The sequence below is a fragment of the Pseudophryne corroboree genome, chromosome 12, assembly GCF_028390025.1.
Source record: "Pseudophryne corroboree isolate aPseCor3 chromosome 12, aPseCor3.hap2, whole genome shotgun sequence".
Taxonomy (NCBI): Eukaryota; Metazoa; Chordata; class Amphibia; order Anura; family Myobatrachidae; genus Pseudophryne; species Pseudophryne corroboree.
This window is the reverse complement of record NC_086455.1, coordinates 142,531,832-142,552,434: the sequence shown is the minus strand read 5'-3', so window position 1 is coordinate 142,552,434 and position 20,603 is coordinate 142,531,832. Positions and strand designations below refer to the sequence as shown.

The window sequence follows — 20,603 nt, the reverse complement described above, 5'->3', positions numbered from 1 at the left end:
CAGCTGCTTGGCTAGTGCACGGTCTGATTACCTCACCTGCTTGGCTAGTGCATGGTCTGATTACCTCACCTGCCTGGCTAGTGCATGGTCAGAATACGACCCTGATTACCTCACCTGCCTGGCTAGTGGGCTAGTGCATGGTCTGATTACCTCACCTGCTTGGCTAGTGCATGGTCTGATTACCTCACCTGCCTGGCTAGTGCATGGTCTGATTACCTCACCTGCCTGGCTAGTGCATGGTCTGATTACCTCACCTGCCTGGCTAGTGCACGGTCTGATTACCTCACCTGCTTGGCTAGTGCACGGTCTGATTACCTCACCTGCCTGGCTAGTGCATGGTCTGATTACCTCACCTGCCTTGCTAGTGCATGGTCTGATTACCTCACCTGCCCTGCTAGTGCACGGTCTGATTACCTCACCTGCTTGGCTAGTGCACGGTCTGATTACCTCACCTGCTTGGCTACTGCACGGTCTGATTACCTCACCTGCTTGGCTAGTGCATGGTCTGATTACCTCACCTGCTTGGCTAGTGCATGGTCTGATTACCTCACCTGCCTGGCTAGTGAATGGTCTGATTACCTCACCTGTCTGGCTAGTGCATGGTCTGATTACGACCCTGATTACCTCACCTGCCTGGCTAGTGGGCTAGTGCATGGTCTGATTACCTCACCTGCTTGGCTAGTGCATGGTCTGATTACGACCCTGATTACCTCACCTGCCTGGCTAGTGCATGGTCTGATTACCTCACCTGCCTGGCTAGTGCACAGTCTGATTACCTCACCTGCTTGGCTAGTGCATGGTCTGATTACGACCCTGATTACCTCACCTGCTTGGCTAGTGCACGGTCTGATTACCTCACCTGCCTGGCTAGTGCACGGTCTGATTACCTCACCTGCTTGGCTAGTGCATGGTCTGATTACCTCACCTGCTTGGCTAGTGCATGGTCTGATTACCTCACCTGCCTGGCTAGTGCATGGTCTGATTACCTCACCTGCCTTGCTAGTGCATGGTCTGATTACCTCACCTGCCTGGCTAGTGCATGGTCTGATTACCTCACCTGCTTGGCTAGTGCATGATCTGATTACCTCACCTGCCTGGCTAGTGCATGGTCTGATTACCTCACCTGCTTGGCTAGTGCATGGTCTGATTACCTCACCTGCTTGGCTAGTGCATGGTCTGATTACCTCACCTGCCTGGCTAGTGAATGGTCTGATTACCTCACCTGTCTGACTAGTGCATGGTCTGATTACGACCCTGATTACCTCACCTGCCTGGCTAGTGGGCTAGTGCATGGTCTGATTACCTCACCTGCTTGGCTAGTGCATGGTCTGATTACCTCACCTGCCTGGCTAGTGCATGGTCTGATTACCTCACCTGCCTGGCTAGTGCATGGTCTGATTACCTCACCTGCCTGGCTAGTGCATGGTCTGATTACCTCACCTGCTTGGCTAGTGCATGGTCTGATTACCTCACCTGCCTGGCTAGTGCATGGTCTGATTACCTCACCTGCCTGGCTAGTGCATGGTCTGATGATCACTTCAAGCTGCAAGAGATGTGTATCTGAAGATTATGCAATGTCTATCAGCTGTGTCGTATGTTCCAGTTATGCCTGTAACAGAATGAAAATAAAGGATTATTATTACTAGCAGTGATTATTATGATCTGTTACATCCAAGAGGATAGATAACAATTATCTTATTTCCCTACAGCAATAAATGGCTACAGTAGGATATAAAACATAACATTTTAAAAAAAAAAGCCCAAAAACTTTAACAAAGGCACCACTCCAACCCCCCAAAAAGAAAAAATAATACCGTGTCAGTGCAGAAATTGCTCTGCTGCACTTCAGCTCAGAAAAAGTTGTGTGCAGATGTACGCCTAACTGAACAATGTGTAACTGAACTTTTTCACTGATTGTCAAATAAAAAAAGACATTCAGAAAGGAATATGAATAACTGCACCTCAGTGGCAAACGCAGGATTTCTAGAGGGGGGTTTCCAAACACAAACCACAATTTTCCACCAACAATGGAGTAAGTGCAGGAGTCTAGGTGAGCGTTAGGAGAACATAGTAACGACCCTAAACATTGATCTTTACAGAACTGTACAGTATAGGCTGTATCAAACATATTTAAATAATATAAATAAGTGGTCAGGAAAAAGTTAAAAATCCCATAATAAATAAATAAATACACAAACATAATAGAACCAGAACTGCACTTTCCAAACACACATTCTCCCACCTCATGGTAAGGCTCCCGTCTCTTATTCCTGGTAGCTACTCTCTGGTCCAAAGCACAGATCTGGACCACACACACGCAGCAAACTTGGTAGAAGACGCTGCTACCACTGGGCATGTGCAGCAGTTCTCCTCTGTCCCTTAAACTGCACGATGTGGCAGCAGCACTAGTAACTGTATTATACATCACTGCTATTGTGGTCATAATTTGAGCCACTTGCCAAGAGGAGGGGGGTTTCCGGGCAACTGGAACCCCCCCACCCCCCTGCGTTTGCCTATGCACCTATGTAACATTCTATGAAAGTCCACCTACCCTTAGACAAAACACAAGCCACAGTCCTTTGACTGTTGCTTTTCTGGTGTGCTCACCCCCTGCCTCTTCCCATTTTTAGACCAAGACTAGAAGTGGAATGTAGGCCAGCAAAACACTTAACTATAATTATCATTACCGTATATTTTTTTTTACCACTGATACCCCTTTCACACTGACAATAGTCGGGTCATACTCGGGAATGTGTACGCGGGTGCTTCCCAGGTGCGACCCGGCTTGAGACCCCTTCAGACTTGCGGCCCGACCTGGCATACTGCCGCATTGGTGATGTCACCGCTGACGTTACCGGAGGCGGTGCTTGGAGATAATCATCTCCAAGCACCGCCTCCTCCTATGCAGAGAACGGGTGCCGGGTCGCCTTGACCAGGCAAACCCGTTCACACTGCGCGCATCCCGGGACGATCCCGGATTCAACCCTGGTCGAGAACTGGGATGAAATGCCGGGACGCTCGTCCCAGGATATTGTTCCTCTACCCTTTCACACTGAGCAAATTCCCGGGTTGATGTGCGTTCATGTGCAAAAACCCAGGAATTTTGGTCAGTCTGAAAGGGATACAAGACAGATGTATTTCTTTTTTAACTACTTTTTAAAATTTAACAAAGTCAAATTACACTATTATGACATTAAGTTAATGACTTGTCCCAGCTTTAATATGGGACACTCCGATAGCTTCAGATGTAAAAACAATATGGCTCTAACAACACAATTCCCCAAGTGTTACATAAATAGAGAGATCTGTGCAGCCATATTCACATGGGACTATAGATGAGATAAACAGCTTACGGCACAGGAGCAGGGGGTAGAGAGACAAGGCTTGGGGAACAAAACGTAACAGAGCATACATAGCATTAAGAATATGAAGTTGGCAGGTTGTAACGTGGACTAGCACAGAATACACAAGAAAAAAAAATACAAAGTATACTGCAAGTATATTTATGATAGAATAACTAAAAATAAAATATAACACTGACATTATAAAGACGTTATTAGAAGGGTGTGTGGTTAATATAACGCCTGTCGGGATCCCGGCGTTCAGGATACCGACGCCACAAAGTTCGCCACTGGGCCGGATGCGTGGAAAGCGCATCGAGCCTGCGAGGGGACGCACTGCGCTCGCTGCCGGTATGCAGCATCCGGACAGCTGGTATAACGTATGTATTCCATTAGATGAAAGATGTGCATCCAAGCTGCAATTAGGTTATCCAGCTAGGTTGCATCACATCTATAGTTACAGTAAGGTGGGTACACACTTATGATATACCATGGGATATTGGTACTTTTGACCAATCTGGGTGTGTATGCAAAATGTATTGTTCACTGCCGTGTCAGGAACAGTAGAAACTGCAGGCAAACCAAATGTGACTATGTGTAAGGTAATCGTACAGCTAGTGTGCTAAGGGCTCCAGCAGCTAGCTCCGAGCAACAAACAGCCACCAGAGGCTAGAGCTGCCATCTTTGTAAAATCCATACATACTGGGGATTTATTAGAGTCATATTAAAAGATAATCTGAAAACAAGAAAAGCTGGACACATAAAACATGGAACGCTAAAACGCTTAAAACAGTAAATGCTTCACTGGTCAAATATTACAGGTTTCATTTGTAATCACTTTGATATTATATATAATTTTAAGCCATACGTTCAGGGTCGGACTGGCCCACAGGAGTACCAGGGAAACCACCGGTAGGCCCCACTGCCTGAGGGCCCACTCCTTCCTCTAGGGATCAGGTTCCAGATTGAGCACTTGTATTATACATAGTAGATATGTTGCATTACACTGCACTAAACTATTGTGTATTTCAAGCCTCTGTGGAGGCTGGCCACACCCCCTTTGTAGGCTGGCCACACCCCTAAGTATGGGCCCCTATAACTGCATACCCCCGGTGGGCCCTTCATGCCCCAGTCCGACACTGCATACGTTCTTTACGATGTCATTTAAAAGGAAGTGTAATGTTAGATAAAAGTTGACTCATCGGCCTCTCCATGATTCCATGATATAACCTGTGTACCGGATGAAAAATAGGTGCCAGTTCACCACCAAGCACGCAGACTGTGCGAGGTGGTGAACTGGCACCAAATGCTATGACTCTGTAAGTAACCTTCACAGCTGTCCAAAAGGGATCAGCATGGCCGACTCATTTGTGACATGGTGCCACCTGCAGAAGAGCGCTCGCTCTCACATATAAAGGAGACGCCTTTTACATTGGACAAAAACAGCAATACGACTTGTTCAACATAAAACATCAGTAGATATGTTATTTTTGGGATCAAGTCAGCAGGTTAACAATAACAATGTTGATATTCATTGATTCATTCATTCAATGTTGATATTAAGTCACCACATTTTCGACAGTTATGATGTCGAGAGGCAACATGTCGACATTCTCAGAATGTTGACACGTGAAATGCCAATACTGTAATGCTGGGTACACACTTGTAGATATATCTGCAGACGGGCCGGGCAGTGTGTTGTGCATACACACTGCCCGATCCGTAGGGACTGACGTCACAAACTGGGTGGGCATTTACATGCGCCTACCCAGTTGTGCTGTCAATCACCGCCGGCGTCTGCAGCAAGTGTACAGGTGGTCGGCCGTCCACACAGCACGATACGCCAATATATTGTTAGATATATTCGCCGTCGGCTGTGCTCCAGGGACGACACGATATGTCTGAACTACGGCGTTCACAGACATATCGGCTCGTACACACTGGCCGACGGACCTGCGCTATATTGGCCATTCAATAGAACGACCGATATATCGGCCAGTGTGTATGCACCAAAACAGTCCAGGTTTTATTGATATCCATACTTCAGCACAGGTGGCTTCATTAGTACCTCAGTTATTTTGAATTAACCATCTGTACTGAAGCCTGGATATCACTAAAACCGGCACTTATAAGGGTCTATTTACTAAGCCTAGGATGGATATAAAGTCGCTGGAGACAAAGTACCAGCCAATCAGCTCCTAACTGTCATTTTTCAAACACAGCCTGTGACATAGCAATTAGGAGCTGATTGACTGGTACTTTGTCTCCGTCAGAGGCTTAGTAAATAGACCCCTTAGTGTGCCTTGAGGACTGAGTTTGGGATTGCCTGCACTAAGGAGAAGTTAGGGTTAGGCTATGGGGAGGAAGGTCAGGGTTATGCTGCGAGACGGGAGGGTTAGGCCTGTGGTTCCCAAATTATGTGCATTTGCAGGGGTGCCTTGGATTGGTAGTCCAGAGGCAAACCAAATGATGTATGGACAGTGTAATAAACAAAACCAGTGCTGCCAATCATAAAATATGTGGACAAACAAAAGCAAATCGTGTCCCTCACCACATAGCTGAACCTAAAAATTACATATAAACACAACTTACTTAATTTTATATTTTTTTCTAAATTTCTAATAAAATACTCTTGGCCTAGAGGAGCCGCAAAAAAAAAAAAAAAATTCTGTTACTCTAAAGCACCGTGATTCCAAAAAGTTTGTGAACTGGGTTAAGCACTAGTGCAGTGGTTTCCAAACCTTTTTGAATCACGGCGCCCTAGAATATCAGAATTTTTTTCACGGCACCCCTAGGCCAAAAATTTCTTATTGAGAAATTTAGAAAGAAATATTACATTAAGTAGATCACGTTTATTTGTCATCCTTAGGGTCAGTTGTGTGGTGAGGGACAAGATTTGCTTCTGTTTGGCCACATATTTTATGACTGGCAGCCACCAGCACTGGTTTTGCCTATTATATTGACCATGAATAATTTGAATTGGTCCTGGACCACCAACCCAGGGCACCCCTGCAAGTGCCCCGAGGCACCCCAGGGAGCCACGGCACACAGTTTGGGAACCTCTGCACTAGTGGGAGGTTAGTGATAGGGGAAGGGAGGTCAGGGATAAGCTGCAGGACATGAGGGTTTTAGGCAATAGAAGGAGGGCTAGAGTTAGAGTTAGGAATTAGTGTTACTTCCAGTATACTCACCGAAAACGCTGCTCCGTCAGTTTACACCACCGGAAGTGACAATCACATGACCGCCTGGACCCTGTAGACGCCACTGCAGCCGACGGGACAGAAAAGTCACCGCTGGGCCACCTGGAACATGTCGACATTTCATCAGTGTCTACATGATGAATGACGACATTAAGACTGTCAACATTATGAATATTGACATATCATACCTAACCCATTCTTTCAAATAAAATCGACACTGTAAATTCAAGTGGTGGGAAGCAGCTTGCGCTCCACTACATCTGATGAATAGGAAGCCATTGGAGGAGCACCACACCAGTGATTAGGGGTGGGATTTGGATCTCTCCATGTCCATTGGTCTGACTTATTGATCAGCGTATTTTTAAGCCAGGCAATAGCTACTTGTAAAGGTCCTTTAGATTGACTGCGAACCAATAAGAATTCTTTCTATACCTCAGCTGTTGTCAGAGGCCTTTAGTGAAGACCTCCAAAATACCAAGATTTTAGTGGGTCTTAAGTTATAGAGTAATGGGTCCTACACATTAGGCGACCCACCGCCAAGCTGTCCAACAGCCGATACGGCAGACGGGCGACCCGGTGGCGGGAGGGGGAGGTGGCGGGAGGAGTGAAGTTTCTTCACTCCCCCCGTCACCCGGCTCCACTGTTACCGGCCAGTGTGTAGAGCCCATAAGGCATTGCTACTAAGCAATTCAGTTTTCATATAACAACAATTTCCTAACAGACCAGTTTAAAATAAAAAATGAAAAGCATGTGATGCACGGGACTCTATGTTCACTTCCTGGAGAATTACCCCCCTGATCTTGTATTCTATCATCTCCAGTCTTCAGTAACAAGAAGCAGGAAAGGAGAATTTCTGTCGAAAACGCACATTGGAAACTTTCTGCATAAGAATACACAACTTTTATATTAATTTGTTTTATTAAATCTTTATAATGCCGCCTCTGTGAATTTAGGTGTATAGGAACTTTGATTTAATCATTTGGGGCTAGGTAGGTCCAAGGTTGAAATTAGAAACACATATATATAATGTATTAAACAAAGTTTGTGTACATTGAGCTATCAAAAAACAAAGACTTCACTATCACTCAAAAAAGTCTGTATTTCGGAAAATATATATATATATATATATATATATATATATATATATATATATATATATTATTTTTTTTATTGTTTCCTTTTTCTCTTTAAAGTGCAAGGTCCAGTGATTGCCACCCGTTTCTAAATATATAGCGGCACTCCGAGCCCATACAAATCTCACTACTTAGCCAGTTGAAGGTCAACATTTCAATGCCATTTATTGCATTTATTGTTAAGGCATATTCATCAGGACATCAAAATGCCTTAATAAGTGGCATTGAAACGTTGACCTTCAATTGGCTAAGTAGTGAGATTTGTATGGGCTCGGAGTGCCGCTGCTATTGGAGGACTATGTGATTATATTTCATGCAGGCAACCAGCTAAGTATCTATATTATAAGGGAGTGCCAGACCATTGGTGAAGATGGCTATTCTGAAAATAAGGGGCAATGTATCAAGCCTCCTGAGAAGTGGAGAAGTAGCCCATGGCAACCAGCTTCCACTCTTTACACCATGTACAGGATAAATGCTTGCTAGACGCTGATTGAATGTTATGTACAGCTCCCCCCCCCCCCCCCCCCCCGATTCCCCTACTCCACCGACCGACCCAAAAAAAGCACACACTGTAGCATTTTGTAAGATTCTAAAAAATGATCAGCTAAGTGAAAATATTAATAAGCAACAAGGCACAAACAAAAAAATACTTCATAAAATTCACTACCGGATAAATAATGCTAAGTGCTCACAGGAGCTGGGGCAAAGTAATCTAAAGTAGTCTGATTAATTGCCGTAACTGTCCTACAAATTATAAAGACTAGGAACCTGTAAGTGTAACATAACTCAACAAAGGAGCTTATAAACTATACATGAAGTTTGAATTTTTATATATATTAAATAAATAATAGCATTGAGTTTAATTAATGAAGGCCACTATTTTGAAAACTCCTAAATTACAGGTTGGCAGACTGTGGAAGCATAGATCTGCATTTGTGGAACACCACAATGGTAAATGACATTAATAAATGCGGCACTTTGTACACTTAATCACTGTATTAATATTACTGGAATCGGCTACAAAAGTATTTGTTAAAGAAACAAGGCATGTTCCGACTACAAACAATAAACTAAACAAACCTGTTTCAAAATATTGCTGCGGTTTCATATAACTAGACTGTATGTATACAATATATATTACAAATGCAACTAAATAGCCCATCGCAAAGTGCTAATTTTATTTCTATCTGACCCTAAAAGATCTGTGACGGTATGTGTACCAACTAAGGCAAACATGATCACCCTACAACCGATACTTAAATAAGTGGGCACTATTATATACTACTTACATAGAGGTCGAGAAGAGCAAATGTACGACAGGTGCACCCAGATCAAATGAAATTAAAATACTCCTAATATGATGGTAAATCAATGTCATGAAAACATTGGACTGGCACGTGGAAGCTTTGCAAGTGCAAAACATAGTAACATTGGGCCTAATTCAGACCTGATGGCTCGCTAGGGTTTTTTTTTTGCACTGCTGCGAACAGGTAGTCGCCGCCCATAGGGGAGGGTATTTTTGCTTTGCAATTGTGCGAACGCATGTGTAGCAGAGCTGTACAAACAGATCTTGTGCAGTCTCTGCGCAGCCCAGGACTTACTCAGTCGCTGCGAACGCTTCAGCCTGTATGGGACCGGAATTGACGTCAGGAACTCTCCCTGCAAACACATGGACACGCCTGCGTCTTTCCAACCACTCCCAGAAAACAGTCAGTTACCACCCACAAACGGCTTCTTCCCGTCAATCTCCTTGCAATCGCCCGTGCGAATGAATTCTTCGCACAAACCCATCGCTGAGCAACGATCCGCTTTGTACCTGTGCGATGTGCCTGCGCATTGCGGCGCATATGCATGCGCAGTTCTAACTTGATCGCAGCGCTGCAAAAAACGCTAGCGAGCGATCAGGTCTGCATTACCCCCATAGTTAATGAGTTTGAAAAAAAAGACAAGTTGTCCATCGAGTTCAATCTTTATATATTGACCCTATATAACCATAGCTTAACCCAGAGATTTTCAACCTTTTACAACTCGCGGCACACTGAACAAGATTTAAATATTGCCAAGGCACATTCAAATACAATGGAGATGCATGGTGCAGTTGCGTGTCCTAGGATGTCATGTTGCAGCTTCTCCATAGGTAACACCTGAGCCACATCTGAGAAAGCCAGAAGATCCCAACACTGCTCGGCCCAAAATCAGAACTGTCTCTGCAACCACTAAACCCACCAGTATTGATCGTTCCAGGACCTCAGAAGCGGCAAAACACTGACGGGCCTGGCTGTGCTTCTATGGCGGCACACCTGGAGACTGCTCAGGGCACACTAGTGTGCCATGGCACAGTGGTTGAAAAACACTGGCTTAACCCATACTGACCCAAGTGTAAACCGTTTGTCAACAGCTAGAATGCTTAGTTTTTCTAAAAATAGGATTTTAATTACCTACCGGTAAATACTTTTCTCGTAGCCCGTAGAGGATGGGTCTGGGACTCCAGGTCGACAACAAAAAATGTCGACACACCTTAGGTCGACTCCAATTGGTCGACACGCCTTAGGTCGACATGGACAAAAGGTCGACAGGAACAAGGTCGACATGGAAAAAGGTCGACATGAGTTTTTTATGTTTTTTTGGTGTTGTTTTCTTCGTAGAGTGACCGGGAACCCCAATTAGTGCACCGCTTCGCTCGCCATGCTTCGGGCATGGTGCCTTCGCTCGGCACAGATTACCGTTCCAATCATAGTCCACATGGATCGTTAAGTATGAAAAAGTTCCAATAAAGAAAAAAATTGTGAAAAACTCATGTCGACCTTTTTCCATGTCGACCTTGTTCCTGTCGACCTTTTGTCCATGTCGACCTAAGGTGTGTCGACCAATTGGCATCGACCTAAGGTGTGTCGACCTTTTTGTTGTCGACCTGGAGTCCGGATACCGTAGAGGATACTGGGGTCCATTTAGTACCATGAGTATAGACGGGTCTACTAGGAGCCATTAGCACTTTAAGAGTTTAATAGTGTGGGCTGCCTCCTCCCACTATGCCCTTCCTACCAGACTCAGTCTAGGAAACTGTGCCCGAGGAGACGGACCTACTTTGAGAGAACGATAGATAAGGAAAGTGGTGAGATTCACAACCAGCACACACAACAAGAGGAAAGCCAAGCTGACCCAACTTGAAACGGGAACAGCAACGGCTGAACCAACAATACATAACCAAGTAACAGTGCAGGAAGAACGAAGCACTTGGCGGCCGCCGCCCAGTATCCTCTACATCACTCCATGTGTATGCCCCATAGCAATAGCAATGCGCGGTCCCGCATGCAGGCACAATCAAGTCAGATCGCTCACTTCATCGCTGGGTGAAGTGAGTGTCCCCAGTCAAATTTTTATGTTTTTTTAAGTTGATTTGATATGGAATGACCCAATGGCGTCCCCCGCGATGTGAGGAGCCTGGGCGCTAGTTGGGTCCAGTTTGATCCAGCCGGCGCTGGTGATGACAAGAGAAGCAGCCAGCGGGAGGCCATGCAGCGCGAAAGCGGCAGCTGTGACTGCGGGTAGAGGGAGGACTGAAGCTAAGCAGCAGGACAACTTGTCAGGTAAGTTATGCAAAGGGGGGTTTCTTCACTAGGGGAGGGACGATCTGCAAAGAGGGGGATCTGCGCAGAGCGTGGTATTTTCAAAGGGGAGGGACGATCTGCAAAGGGGGGGGGTCTGCGCAGAGCGTGGTATCTTCACAAAGGTTTTTTTTTTTTTTACACAAGGGGGGGGGGATCTTCAAATGGTGGAGGATCTGCACAGAGGGGATTATTGTGGGGGGGCTATTATACAGGGGACTGGAAGGAGGGGATCTGCACAAGAGGGGGATCTGCACAGAGGGGGGTTATTTGATGATGTCATTCCTAATGCTATTTTTAAATGTGAGCGTTACTATTGGTGTTCTTTGACGCCAGTAGATCACCGGTAAGTAAGTTAACAAAAAGTAGATCCCAGGTCCCAAAAGCCGCCGGCCACCCCTGATTTAGAATATAAAAGTATTAGGAAAAAAGCTTTCAATACCTTAAATTTCGCAGACCTGTGTAATTAATGGGAGCCCGGATCAACTGAATTGCTCTGTGTAAGTATTTCCCAATGTATATGATCTCTGGTATCTACTCTGATGTTAAATAGTTGTGTGACGGCCAAGGAGTCTGAAAAGATATTTATTAATTAGCAGTTTCTTATATAGCGCAGCATATTCCGTTGCACTTTACAATTAGAACAACAGTTATTGAACAAAACTGGGCAAAGACAGATAGGTAGGAAGGCCCTGCTCGCAAGCTTACAATCTATTTAGGGCTTGATTCAATTCAACCAGAAAGGAGGTACCGGAGCTATTCAATTGTCTGCGATGTTAAACCGAACTACAAGATTTCTGCTCTCAACCGTCTTGTGGTGTTATCAGAAATCCGCCTTTACCACAGCGCAACTGGCTACGCAGCTGGCACCTATGTTGGAGAATGCAGTTCTCACGACAAAACACCCAGCTTAAGGTGCGAGAACTGGTATCTCCTGACTAGCGATGAGGACAATGGAATAGCTCAGGGACCTCCTTCCCGGCACTATAAACATTGTGTTAAATTGCATCAAGCCCTTAAAGCACTGACTGAAACAACAGTCAGCAAGGTACTGTATACAGAGATGCTGCATGGATCGTTGTAAAGGATCAAATTAAGAAAACAGATAGCCAACATTTTATTTTGAAGTCAAGAGATCGAGACTTCATCAGAATTTTTTTCCATTAATTACATTATGCATTAGCCTACCTTGATTACAGCTCTTCAGGAATTGCAGACACTAAAGATCACAAGCAACCTACTTCCTGTGCAAGGCAAGAATACAGGCTCTCTGTGCCATCTAAAATCAGAAGACGTGCTTATATTATGACAGAGATAAGTATGCAAATCTCACCATGATGCAGTCATTCTCCACAGAAACCATTTATTTGGAGCACCTAAAGGCCAGAATTACCTCAGCAAGAAATGACCTTACCAAGCCTTCCATATGCTAAGTTACAATACAAGTTTGCATTAGTAAAAATGTAATAAACACAGGAAAATACTCAGATACTACACTCCCTACATGTTTTAACCAAGTTGGCCATCTGCAGCAAAAATCTATCTCCTCTCTATCTGCCTTGTTCAGTCTACCCAAAGACAGATAAGACCAGCCAAGAACAGAATTAAACTGTTCCATCCTTTTTATCTGCGTGTGTGTACACGCAACCGACCGATATGCTGTCCACAGGAACTGGCCACCACGGCATTACACCTGGGAGGGCATACTGTCTGTAAATGCCCACCCAGTTGTGATGTCTGTCCAGACATATATCGTGCAGTCAACTGTGTACGCTTACCAAAAATCAGTTGCACGGTCAGTGGGTCCGTTGGCTGGTTGTGTTCTCTGCGAGGTGTGTATCCCACATTAGAAAGTCTCCCCCCCCCCCCCCTCCAAAAAATAAGAATTTACTTACCGATAATTCTATTTCTCGTAGTCCGTAGTGGATGCTGGGGACTCCGTAAGGACCATGGGGAATAGCGGCTCCGCAGGAGACTGGGCACAAAAGTAAAGCTTTTGAACTACCTGGTGTGCACTGGCTCCTCCCCCTATGACCCTCCTCCAAGCCTTAGTTAGGATACTGTGCCCTGACGAGCGTACACAATAAGGAAGGATTTTGAATCCCGGGTAAGACTCATACCAGCCACACCAATCACACCATATAACTTGTGATCTAAACCCAGTTAACAGCATGATAACAGAGGAGCCTCTAGAAAAGATGGCTCACTACAGCAATAACCCGATTTTTTTGGTAACAATAACTATGTACCAGTATTGCAGACAATCCGCACTTGGGATGGGCGCCCAGCATCCACTACGGACTACGAGAAATAGAATTATCGGTAAGTAAATTCTTATTTTCTCTAACGTCCTAAGTGGATGCTGGGGACTCCGTAAGGACCATGGGGATTCATTATACCAAAGCTCCCAAACGGGCGGGAGAGTGCGGATGACTCTGCAGCACCAAATGAGAACTCCAGGTCCTCCTCAGCCAGGGTATCAAATTTGTAGAATTTTACAAACGTATTTGCTCCTGACCAAGTAGCTGCTCGGCAAAGTTGTAAAGCCGAGACCCCTCGGGCAGCCGCCCAAGATGAGCCCACCTTCCTTGTGGAATGGGCTTTTACAGATTTTGGCTGTGGCAGGCCTGCCACAGAATGTGCAAGCTGAATTGTACTACAAATCCAACAAGCAATAGTCTGCTTAGAAGCAGGAGCACCCAGCTTGTTGGGTGCATACAGAATAAACAACGAGTCAGATTTTCTGACTCCAGCCGTCCTGGAAACCTATATTTCCAGGGCCCTGACAACGTCTAGCAACTTGGAGTCCTCCAAGTCCCTAGTAGCCGCAGGCACCACAATAGGTTGATTCAGGTGAAACGCTGAAAACCACCTTAGGGAGAAACTGAGGACAAGTCCTCAATTCCGCCCTGTCCGAATGGAAAATCAGATGAGGGCTTTTACAGGATAAAGCCGCCAATTCTGACACGCACCTGGCCCAGGCCAGGGCCAACAGCATGACCACTTTCCATGTGAGATATTTTAACTCCACATATTTAAGTGGTTCAAACCAATGTGACTTTTGGAACCCAAAAACTACATTTAGATCCCAAGGTGCCACTGGAGGCACAAAAGGAGGCTGTATATACAGTACCCCTTTCACAAACGTCTGAACTTCAGGGACTGAAGCTAGTTCTTTTTGGAAGAAAATTGACAGGGCCGAAATTTGAACCTTAATGGACCCCCATTTCAGGCCCATAGACACTCCTGTTTGCAGGAAATGTAGGAATCGACCTAGTTGAAAATTCCTCCGTCGGGGCCTTACTGGCCTCGCACCACGCAACATATTTTCGCCAAATGCGGTGATAATGTTTTGCGGTTATATCTTTCCTGGCTTTGATCAGGATAGGAATGACTTCATTCGGAATGCCTTTCTCCTTCAGGATCCGGCGTTCAACCGCCATGCCGTCAAATGCAGCCGCGGTAAGTCTTGGAACAGACAGGGTCCTTGCTGGAGCAGGTCCCTTCTTAGAGGTAGAGGCCACGGATCCTCCATGAGCAGCTCTTGGTTACCAAGTCCTTCTTGGCCAATCCGGAGCCACGAATATAGTGCTTACTCCTCTCCATCTTATAATTCTCAGTACCTTGGGTATGAGAGGCAGAGGAGGGAACACATACACTGACTGGTACACCCACTGTGTTACCAGAGCGTCAACAGCTATTGCCTGAGGGTCCCTTGACCTGGCGCAATACTTGTCGAGTTTTATAAACATGTGGAAGACTTCTGGGTGAAGTCCCCACTCTCCCGGGTGAAGGTCGTGTCTGCTGAGGAAGTCTGCTTCCCAGTTGTCCACTCCCGGAATGAATACTGCTGACAGTGCTATCACATGATTTTCCGCCCAGCGAAGAATCCTTGCAGCTTCTGCCATTGCCCTCCTGCTTCTTGTGTCACCCTGTCTGTTTACGTGGGTGACTGCCGTGATGTTGTCCGAATGGATCAACTCCGGGTGACCTTGAAGCAGAGGTCTTGCTGAGCTTAGAGCATTGTAAATGGCCCTTAGCTTCAGGATATTTATGTGAAGTGATGTCTCCAGGCTTGACCATAAGCTCTGGAAATTCCTTCCCTGTGTGACTGCTCCCCAGCCTCGCAGGCTGGCATCCGTGGTCACCAGGACACAGTCCTGAATGTGCGGCCCTCTAGAAGATGAGCACTCTGCAACCACCACAGGAGAGACACCCTTGTGCTTGGTGACAGGGTTACCTGCTGATGCATCTGAAGATGCGACCCGGACCATTTGTCCAGCAGGTCCCACTGGAAAGTTCTTGCGTGGAATCTGCCGAATGGGATTGCTTCGTAGGAAGCCACCATTTTTCCCAGAACCATTTCATTGATGTACTGAGACTTGGCTCGGTTATAGGAGGTTCCCGACTAGCTCGGATAACTCCCTGACTTTCTCCTCCGGGAGAAACACCTTTTTCTGGACTGTGTCCAGGATCATCCCTAAGAACAGTGTCACAATCCTGACTGTAGTTTTATATTTGGTGACTTACCCCTGCCATCTGTCCTGGATCCTGTGTCTTTTCACTCACGGAGTTAAAAAGCTTGTCAGCACTATGAGTTTTCCTGAGTTCTCTGCCTGAGAGGTAATAGTTAATTAGCTCCACCTGTGGTGATCTCCTGTGTGAGGCTGAATTCAGTAATCTGAACTTTAGGTCTAAAAGCCAGCATCCTGTGTTTTGCAGAAGTCCAGGCTTCAGTGTTCTCTCGGCCTGCTAGGCCTCATTCTACATCACAGCCTTGGCTAGAGTAGTCACATGACAGTGTCTGTTCACCTGACCCAGAGTTGTCCAATCCTCTGCCAGCCTGAGACTGTCTGCATCACCTAATCCTGCTCACCAATCATCAAGGACCAGGAAGTATAAATCAGGAGGCTGAGTTAGAATCTGGGCCAGTTCCTCGTGTCACATACAGCCTTGTGTGAGTCTTTATGCTGAGCTCCCTTAAGGTAACCTTTGTACCCAAGTTCCTGTGGAAACTCTGTTCCCTTGTTACCGTTTGGTTTACTTGTGTGTTGCCATTTGATTTCACCATTTCCCTGAGTCTCAATGTAAAGGCACAGCTGCAATGTTTCGTCTTAAAGGCACAGTACTGAATTCCGTGTTCTCCACTGAAAACCACAGCTGTCGTGTTTCAGTTTTACTACTGTTGTAGATCGGATCTCCAGAGCTCAGTACTTCCGTGCTTCCAGCACCTCCGTGCCTCCGTGCCTCAGCATCTCCGTGCTTCCAGCACCTCCGTGCCTCCGTGCCTCAGCATCTCTGTGCCTCCGTGCCTCAGCACCTCCGTGCCTCAGCATCTCCGTACTTCCAGCACCTCCGTGCTTCCAGCACCTCCGTGCCTCCGTGCCTCAGCATCTTCGTGCTTCCAGCAGCTCTGTGCCTCCGTGCCTCAGCACCTCCGTGCCTCAGCATCTCCGTGCTTCCAGCACCTCCGTGCCTCCGTGCCTCAGCATCTCCGTGCTTCCAGCACCTCCGTGCTCCGTGCCTCAGTACCTCCGTGCTTCCAGCACCTCCGTGCCTCCGTGCCTCTGCACCTCCGTGCCTCAGCACCTCCGGAGGCACCTCCGTGCTTCCAGCACCTCCGTGCCTCAGCAGCTCCGTGCTTCCAGCACCTCCGTGCCTCAGCAGCTCCGTGCTTCCAGCACCTCTGTGCCTACGCACCCCAGTGTCTCTAAGCACCCCAGTGCCTCCACGCACCCCAGTGCCTCCACGCACCCCAGTGTCTCTACGCACCCCAGTGTCTCCACGCACCCCACTGCCTCCACGCACCTCAGTGTCTCCACGCACCTCAGTGTCTCCAAGCACCTCAGTGTCTCCAAGCACCTCAGTGTCTCCAAGCACCTCAGTGTCTCCAAGCACCTCAGTGTCTCCAAGCACCTCAGTGTCTCCAAGCACCTCAGTGTCTCCAAGCATCTCAGTGTCCCCAAGCACCCCGTGCCCTTTAGCACAGTTGTACCTGTTATTCTTCACTGATTCATCAGCGCCTTTCCAGTTCTGTCTTTCAGGAGACCTTCAGCGCCCACACGTGCTTCCTGTCTGCCGACCTCATCCTGCATGAGGAGAACCTGGATTCGGCCATCTCTGCCGCGGTTCCTCTTCCCAGTCACCGGAAGAGACCCCGAGTCCACAACACTTCCAAACCAGGTCAGTGGTGGTATTCGTGTAGTCCTCCAGTCGCCCGCGCAGACTTCGCTAGCACCGGGTTCACAAAAACCATAGTCATGACAAACAGAAGACGAGTCGTCGGAATCAGCTGCGATTTTGGAATATTGAGAATCCAATCGTGCTGCCGCAACACTACCTGAGATAGTGCTACACCGACCTCCAACTGTTCCCTGGATCTTACCCTTATCAGGGAATCGTCCAAGTAAGGGATAACTAAAATTCCCTTCCTTCGAAGGAGTATCATCATTTCGGCCATTACCTTGGTAAAGACCCGGGGTGCCGTGGACCATCCATACGGCAGCGTCTGAAACTGATAGTGACAGTTCTGCACCATAAACCTGAGGTACCCTTGGTGAGAAGGGTAAATTGGGACATGAAGGTAAGCATCCTTGATGTCCCGAGACATCATGTAGTCCCCTTCTTCCAGGTTCGCAATCACTGCTCTGAGTGACTCAATCTTGAATTTGAACCTCCGTATGTAAGTGTTCAAGATTTTAGAATCGGTCTCACCGAGCCGTCCGGCTTCGGTACCACAACAGTGTGGAATAATACCCCGTTCCCTGTTGCAGGAGGGGTACCTTGATTATCACCTGCTGGGAATACAGCTTGTGAATGGCTTCCAAAACTGCCTCCCTGTCAGAAGGAGACATCGTTAAAGCCGACTTTAGGAAACGGCGAGGGGGAGACGTCTCGAATTCCAATTTGTACCCCTGAGATATCACCTGAAGGATCCAGGGGTCTACTTGCGAGTGAGCCCACTAAGCGCTGAAATTCATTGAGACGGGCCCCCACCGTGCCTGATTCTGCTTGTAAAGCCCCAGCGTCATACTGAGGGCTTGGCAGAGGCGGGAGAGGGTTTCTGTTCCTGGGAACTGGCTGATTTCTGCAGCCTTTTTCCTCTCCCTCTGTCACGGGGCAGAAATGAGGAACCTTTTGCCCGCTTGCCCACGAAAAGACTGCGCCTGATAATACGGCGTCTTCTTATGTTGAGAGGCGACCTGGGGTACAAACGTGGATTTCCCAGCTGTTGCCGTGGCCACCAGGTCTGAAAGACCGACCCCAAATAACTCCTCCCCTTAATAAGGCAATACTTCCAAATGCCGTTTGGAATCCGCATCACCTGACCACTGTCGTGTCCATAACCCTCTACTGGCAGAAATGGACAACGCACTTAGACTTGATGCCAGTCGGCAAATATTCCGATGTGCATCACGCATATATAGAAATGCATCTTTTAAATGCTCTATAGGCAATAATATACTGTCCCTATCTAGGGTATCAATATTTTTAGTCAGGGAATCCGACCACGCCAACCCAGCACTGCACATCCAGGCTGAGGCGATTGCTGGTCGCAGTATAACACCAGTATGTGTGTAAATACATTTTAGGATACCCTCCTGCTTTCTATCAGCAGGATCCTTAAGGGCGGCCATCTCAGGAGAGGGTAGAGCCCTTGTTCTTACAAGCGTGTGAGCGCTTTATCCACCCAAGGGGGTGTTTCCCAACGCACCCTAACCTCTGGCGGGAAAGGATATAATGCCAATAACATTTTAGAAATTATCAGTTGTTATCGGGGGAAACCCACGCATCAACACACACCTCATTTAATTTCTCAGATTCAGGAAAACTACAGGTAGTTTTTCCTCACCGAACATAATACCCCTTTTTGGTGGTACTCGTTTTATCAGAAATGTGTAAAACATTTTTCATTGCCTCAATCATGTAACGTGTGGCCCTACTGGAAGTCACATTTGTCTCTTCACCGTCGACACTGGAGTCAGTATCCGTGTCGGCGTCTATATCTGCCATCTGAGGTAACGGGCGCTTTAGAGCCCCTGACGGCCTATGAGACGTCTGGACAGGCACAAGCTGAGTAGCCGGCTGTCTCATGTCAACCACTGTCTTTTATACAGAGCTGACACTGTTACGTAATGCCTTCCAACAGTTCATCCACTCAGGTGTCGACCCCCTAGGGGGTGACATTACTATTACAGGCAATCTGCTCCGTCTCCACATCATTTTTCTCCTCATACATGTCGACACAAACGTACCGACACACAGCACACACACAGGGAATGCTCTGATAGAGGACAGGACCCCACTAGCCCTTTGGGGAGACAGAGGGAGAGTTTGCCAGCACACACCAGAGTGCTATATATATACAGGGATAACCTTATATAAGTGTTTTTCCCCTTATAGCTGCTGTATTTTTAATACTGCGCGTAATTAGTGCCCCCCTCTCTTTTTTAACCCTTTCTGTAGTGTAGTGACTGCAGGGGAGAGCCAGGGAGCTTCCCTCCAACGGAGCTGTGAGGGAAAATGGCGCCAGTGTGCTGAGGAGATAGGCTCCGCCCCCTTCTCAGCGGCCTTATCTCCCGTTTTTCTGTGTATTCTGGCAGGGGTTAAATTCATCCATATAGCCCAGGAGCTATATGTGATGCATTTTTTTTGCCATCCAAGGTGTTTTTATTGCGTCTCAGGGCGCCCCCCCCCCCCAGCGCCCTGCACCCTCAGTGACCGGAGTGTGAAGTGTGCTGAGAGCAATGGCGCACAGCTGCAGTGCTGTGCGCTACCTTGTTGAAGACAGGACGTCTTCTGCCGCCGATTTTCCGGACCTCTTCTGTCTTCTGGCTCTGTAAGGGGGCCGGCGGCGCGGCTCTGGGACCTATCCATGGCTGGGCCTGTGATCGGTCCCTCTGGAGCTAATGTCCAGTAGCCTAAGAAGCCCAATCCACTCTGCACACAGGTGAGTTCGCTTCTTCTCCCCTTAGTCCCTCGATGCAGTGAGCCTGTTGCCAGCAGGTCTCACTGAACATAAAAAACCTAAAACTAAACTTTTCACTAAGCAGCTCAGGAGAGCCACCTAGTGTGCACCCTTCTCGTTCGGGCACAAAAATCTAACTGAGGCTTGGAGGAGGGTCATAGGGGGAGGAGCCAGTGCACACCAGGTAGTTCAAAAGCTTTACTTTTGTGCCCAGTCTCCTGCAGAGCCGCTATTCCCCATGGTCCTTACGGAGTCCCCAGCATCCACTTAGGACGTTAGAGAAAGAAAGAAAAAAAAAAAGGTAAGGAAAAACACAAAACCTAAAGCACGCTCAAAACATACAAACATGAAACCAA

General features: G+C 47.1%; 1 protein-coding gene across 8 annotated transcripts in view; it reads right to left on the bottom strand.

Moving 5' to 3' along the window:
- The window catches only part of FUT8 (fucosyltransferase 8), a 374,060-nt gene that overhangs the window by 248,145 nt on the left and 105,312 nt on the right, over positions 1-20,603 (bottom strand). For 4 of the 8 annotated variants that reach the window (XM_063948117.1, XM_063948114.1, XM_063948123.1 and 1 more), the window contains exon 2: positions 1,507-1,609. The exons of 1 other annotated variant lie outside the window; for it this stretch is intronic. The gene's annotated coding sequence lies outside the window, so the exon portion shown is untranslated. Of the gene's footprint in view, positions 1-1,506; positions 1,610-11,721; positions 11,853-12,467; positions 12,483-20,603 lie in introns of those variants that run through there. 3 more of the 8 variants (XM_063948116.1, XM_063948115.1, XM_063948119.1) reach the window with 3 other exon arrangements.